Here is a 6439-nt window from a genome sequence, read left to right as displayed (position 1 = left end):
ACCCACATTACAGCTATAAACCGAATATAGATTATGTTGTGAACTTTTGTTAGGAGTGAAAAAAAGATATGATCTTGTTCTTTAACTGTCATAAGTGAGACAACGATCATTACCCTTTATTTGTACGTACTTCAATCAATGACATTATTAATGGACAACGCACTCAGTACAGTAGCTATCAAGTAAATTCGTGCATAGCGACATTCGCACATGTATAGATAGACATCACGCAATTTCCATTATGCGATATCACGCATCGGGAATTTATAGCAATATCACCTTTATTGTAATGGCGTTAGAACAGTGTTTCTAGTGTCAATGTTCATTTGAGCGAACCCGTTCGAGCCGAACCATTCGGCAGACCCGACAAAAAGCATCGGGAATTTATAGCAATATCACTTTTATTGTAAATGGCGTTAGAACAGATTATGCCATTCGGCAGACCCGTCAAAAAAGTGAGTATCATTTTCTTTTCCAGATGCTTCGTCCATTGACTTATTGACTGCGAGAATCCGTCCTAATGTACCATACAGAAAATGAAAAAGGATCTAATTATTATCATATACCAATCAGCCTATGACAGTCTTACCAGTGTGTTTGAGATTTTAATCTTGTTTATTACAGTTTAGGTGATATTTTGAAACAATGCAGACTGCTTCCAATTGCATATATAATATCTTAAATAAAGCAGTAACTACTTAGTAGGCTCATATTATTATGTAGTACCTATTTTATCGTAATTTTACGTAAATCCATCTTATCCATGGGAAATACTGCATTTTTTATGACGTCTTTAGTGAGTAATCGAACCACGGGAGCATTGTATCTAGACTATGGATTAAAATTCATGATGCGTTTTTTAAACGGCACAATTACTGTTTAAAGTTCGCAAATGCTCTACCGAATCTACAAAATTGATGGGTTCTCAATTATAATTATATGTATTACATAAATATTGTAGTATAATGACAATTCTAATGTTTCAAATACATTATATGACGATCGGTCACATATATGTCGAAAAACCCGTTTCTTATGTTGGCGTCCTGTGTCATAGAGTGTAAATACGATGTCATAGACTCTCACATATATGTCAAACGATCTATGACGGCCTTCTATGTCATAGATTTTCGGCTCAGTGTAAACACCTCGGTAATTTTGTGTGACACTAGTTCCATGTCTGTGACATCTATGCCAAACATGTTGTCATATATTATTGTTTATGGGTCATGGATCGCGCGGGAAGTCTTTTTCTGTCTTTGATTTCAAACGCCACTTGACAATCTTGACTACTATAACAACGAAACAATACCTAGTAAAAAATGGACAAAAGAAGTCGCAAAATCGTGTTGGAGTGGACGGATGAAATAATCATTAATTGGTGAAAGGTAATCCACTATTGTGGGACTGTACACTGACCGATTATAAAAACAGGGTCAAAAGAAATGCTGCTTGGGTCCAAATCGTACAAGATTTGGGCCTTGAAAGCAGTTCTCAGTATTCGGTGGATGATGCCACGCGTAAATGGCAGAGTTTGCGTTGCCAATACAAAGACTATAAAAATAAGGAAAATGCGACAAAGAGTGCCAAGGGACCAGCGACAGGTTCCACGTGAGATGGAAGTTTTTCGGCCTCCTGAAGTTCCTTGACTGCGACTCGATAGCTGTCGCCACTACTTCAAATTTAGTAAGTATCGCAACGATTTTTATTACACATTCCACATTGAGTTAAGTGTTTCTCTAGCGGCTAGCTGTTCCAATTCAGATAACGAGCTCTCTTTGCAAAGTATTTATAGTATATTATTATTCTATGAAATGTATAAAGGTACCTAGGTACCTATCCACACAAGCGTAGACAGCCTTGAGGTACATTCCTTCCTGAAACTTGGTATTATATTAGGCAGATGCTCTGTGAAATTAAACACAATATCCTATGACCATTCAGTCTCAGTTCTCTTTTCAATTATGACTTGTTTAGGCTATTAAGCTAGGTAAAGATACTCTACTCCATATCGTTGTGATCTCAATTCTTGATTCCTTATGTTTGATGTTTTTTTCGTGTAGGAACAATTTTATTCTAAGCATGAAGCAAAGCATGTCAGTATGTTACCTCTGGAAAGCCAGCGAACTTTATTGTGCAGAAGTAAATCTAGGTACTCGCTATCCATTTCCATGACCTTAAACCTTAAATTGGTGATGATAGAGGGGTTTGGCCAAGATGCTGTTAGTTACTTTGATAATGAAATTCATTACTGTAACCATTTCTTCGGGAAATGTTTGGATGCAAAGCGCTTCTCGATGTAAATATGAGTAGAGTAAAGAGTGGTAGAGTATGCTGTACGTCTAAGTTTGTCTGGCGGTTCTATTTCATAAACTCATAAGTTATAAGGCTGCTTGAGATAAGGTGAAATTGGAGTTTATGTCTGAATAGCCGTAAGCGTCTATGCAAAGAGCCGCTTATTCCGACCCCTGGTCTAGGCTACGCCAATGTAAATCTGCTGAAAAAGAATTTGTTTGAATTTTATAACATTTCATGTTCTATCAAACCTACATTTTGTACGAAGTCAGAACCTTCGTACGAATAATGTTGGTATTCAATTATAGGTATATCATGGAAATCACCGGTGAGTCCACTGAGCATATTATTATCTATGCTCCTTTTAAATGTTTATGCATGGTCTACATCTACGAATTACAATACAGTAAACTTCCAGTCCAGCGCCAAAAATTTACCTGTCGAATTGATGGGCAGTAGTGTAGTTGGTTTAATTTTTGTCCACTCTACAGTACAAAAACATTTTTAAATAGGTTTGAAATAAAAAAAAAATCTCTTATTTTGTTAAATATTGACAATAAATTTCTACAGCTCTCTTCCTCTACTAACTGTTGACAAAGCATGTTATAGGTCAGAGGGGGGCAAACTTTTTGGATGGAGGGCCAAATTCAAGAATTCAAAACGAGCGGCGGGCCGCAAGTAAAATACCATTTTTAGATAATATACACTATTTATTATCACGAAAAATAAACATTACAAAAAAATTAATGAGAAGAATGAAACTGCTGTACATTTATTAACATTTTTTTTAAATTCAGGTGTTAATTTTGTAGTTGATATTCTCAAAACTGCTTGTAAATGGGCATCGGAGATATTTGATCGTAAAGAATTTTTATTGAGGTTCATGATCGAAAATGTTTGTTCACGTATATAGGTAGATCCAAAAATAACGAACATTTTTCTTTCATAATTTTTAAGTTGGTCGAATTTGTCTCAATTAAGGGCATTGTAAAATTTTGAGATTTCTTCATGACGATGCAATTCTCTTAAATCAGTGTCACACTGCAGATCAGTAATCTCAAGTTGTAGCTCTGTCGGTACACTATCAACATCTATTGAACATGGATCGCGTACTATTCCTAAACTTGTCTCAATTTTTCGGAAGTCGCCAAATCGTTGTGAAAAATCGTCATTCAGAGCTTTAATAATTTTACCATATTCTTCAAATTATATTCAGGTATATTCAGCAACTTCAAAGTTGGAAAGTGGTCCACGTTGTTATTCGATATTTGTCAAAGGAATAACTTTAGTTTTAATTGAAATCCATTCAAACTTTTTACCATATCATGGGCATATATTTTTTTTCATACAACGCGGAGTTAAAAGTATTTAAATGTGTCACGATGTTCAACGTAGAAAATAGTGGTTACATAGTGTGAGATGAGACGCAAGGAAGACGTACTGAGATAATACATTTACGAAACAACAAATTCTTCAAATTTTAATCTATATATTTATTATTATTATATTTTTAAAAAAATTATAAAAAAGTTATTCGTAATCAGAAGTACAATTGAGCGTAGTTATGCACAAAGCAGCCGAGCCACACAAACCTCAAACAAAGATAGAAGCACTTTTATGTAAATTGTGTTTCTTTAAATCAGCAAAGCCTCTGTATACTTTTTGAATGATAGATATTATATATATATGATTTTGTATAACTTTTGAAGAGATAAAAGCATATAATCTATGAAATTGTGGTGTTTTAGCAGTCCAGGTGTTTTGAGTAAAACAATTTTTTTAGAATGTGCATTCTGCAGAATGCAGCCATCTCTTATTTTTGCAAGAAAAGTCTTTATTTTTGATTATTTTCTTTAAAAATAGCCTTCTAAGTTACTAAATTATTATGGGAATTTCAAAATTCTGAAAATAATTCGAAAAACTTGTAAATTATACATCTATATTTAGCTGTCTGGCACTATTTTTTATATGAAAAATCTGTATATTATATTATATATAATAATATGAAATACATGTAATGTAATTGAGAAATAAATTTTATTAATTGAATGTAGAAAAACACACCTTACAGTCACGATTTTAAAAAATTACGTGAGTACATAATATTATCATTTGGCTGCTTTTTGCAGAACGAATATTGCATACTTTTAGAACGCATTTATATAACATTTTTGTATGACAGCAGCTTGGTTGCTTTATGCAAATCGAAAATGTCGTATTCTGCGATTTGCAAAATCTTTAAAACGCATTTATATGAGATGTTTGTATGACAGCAGCTTGGCTGATTTGTGCAGAACGTAAAACAAACGTGTGAGATTATGGAAACCACAATAACTCATTTTTTTCAAAATTGTGGCTTGGCTGCTTTGTGCATAACTACGCTCAATTAATGATGGCGGGCCGCAAAAAAATACCCGGCGGGCCACATGCGGCCCGCAGTTTGCCCCCCCCTGTTATAGGTATTATGTGATGGATGTAGACAACAATAAAACTGCACTATGTTTATGTTAATTCAATCCTTTTTGAAATTATACATAAACATATTAAGAAGTATATGAGTAAAATTTACTTTGCCAACAAAAATATTGTGTAAAAGAAAAATATACACTCATGTTATAAACATAATATATCTACATTTGGAGCATTAAAACATTAATATATTTAAAAAAAAAAACGAAAGACAAATTTACTTTTCCTAAAAAAATATTAAGAGAAATTATGCCTACTCACGTTTGTTAAAAATTGGAGCATTAAAACATGATATATTAAAAAAAATTATAACAATGTTACTTTGCCAAGAAAAAAAAAAAATATACTCACATGTTATAAAATATACATTTAGAGCACTAAAACATAATATATTTTAAAAATAATAAATTTACTTTGCAAACAAAAATATTAAGTAAAAGAAAAATTATATTCATATACTTAATATAAAAAAAAACATACATTTGGAGCACTTAGATAATATATATTTAAAAAATAAACTACTTAACGGCCCACGTGCTCGTCGTAGGTCAAAATTGAGTTTTTATTGTATTTTCAAACCATGATCCTGGACACTCCTTAAACGTTGTAGATAATCTATTTATATAATTTTGAAGCCTTATTATCCTTGATAGTTATTTTAAACATTTGATGACTGCATAAAGTATTTTTGTTACATAAAATAGTATTCTTTTAAACCTCTCGCTCTAATGTTTTAGAATATAGTCATATTTCGGTACATAACTGTGCAGTGGTGTTAAGATCTTTTACGTTTATTAATTTTTAAACGCATTTATGAAACCATTAGTATAATTTATTACGAGATAATTTTTGTAAAATATTCACGATAAAAAATTATATTGATAATCTCTGTGATCCCAAATTTGACAAGAATTAGGCATTTTATTATTCAAAAAATCGGCAAGATTAACACATTTGAAGATGATTCTAAAGATACTTATTATAAGCTATGTCTTTGACCATTCAAGTGTGATAAACATCTTATGAATAATGATTGCTTTATAATAATTATTGACCTAAGAATAAGGTAGTGTTTTTTTGAAATACGCCATTTCTTTTGTCATTCCCTAGTGGTTAAGCTACAACATACGGCCGTAGCCATAAATTGACAAACTATAATTAAAGTAGGGAGTAAAATTATGTTAACGCGCGTGTTTGAACATGTATCTAACCGAATTTTTTTATTTTTTTTTAAACTGTACATGTTCAAACACGCGCGTCAATATCATTTTACTCCCTACTTCAATTATAGTTTCTCAATTTATGGCTACGGCCGTATGTTGTAGCTTAACCACTGGGGAATGACAAAAGAAATGGCGTATTTCAAAAAAACACTACCTTATTCTTAGGTCAATAATTATTATAAAGCAATCATTATTCATAAGATGTTTATCACACTTGAATGGTCAAAGACATAGCTTATAATAAGTATCTTTAGAATCATTTTCAAATGTGTTAATCTTGCCGATTTTTTGAATAATAAAATGCCTAATTCTTGTCAAATTTGGGATCACAGAGATTATCAATATAATTTTTTATCGTGAATATTTTACAAAAATTATCTCGTAATAAATTATACTAATGGTTTCATAAATGCGTTTAAAAATTAATAAACGTAAAAAATCTTAACACCACT

The sequence above is a fragment of the Rhyacophila brunnea genome, unplaced genomic scaffold, assembly GCF_057557595.1.
Source record: "Rhyacophila brunnea isolate RB1 unplaced genomic scaffold, BYU_Rbru_1.0 scaffold_7, whole genome shotgun sequence".
In the NCBI taxonomy this organism is placed as follows: Eukaryota; Metazoa; Arthropoda; class Insecta; order Trichoptera; family Rhyacophilidae; genus Rhyacophila; species Rhyacophila brunnea.
Note: the sequence above shows the minus strand (reverse complement) of the source record.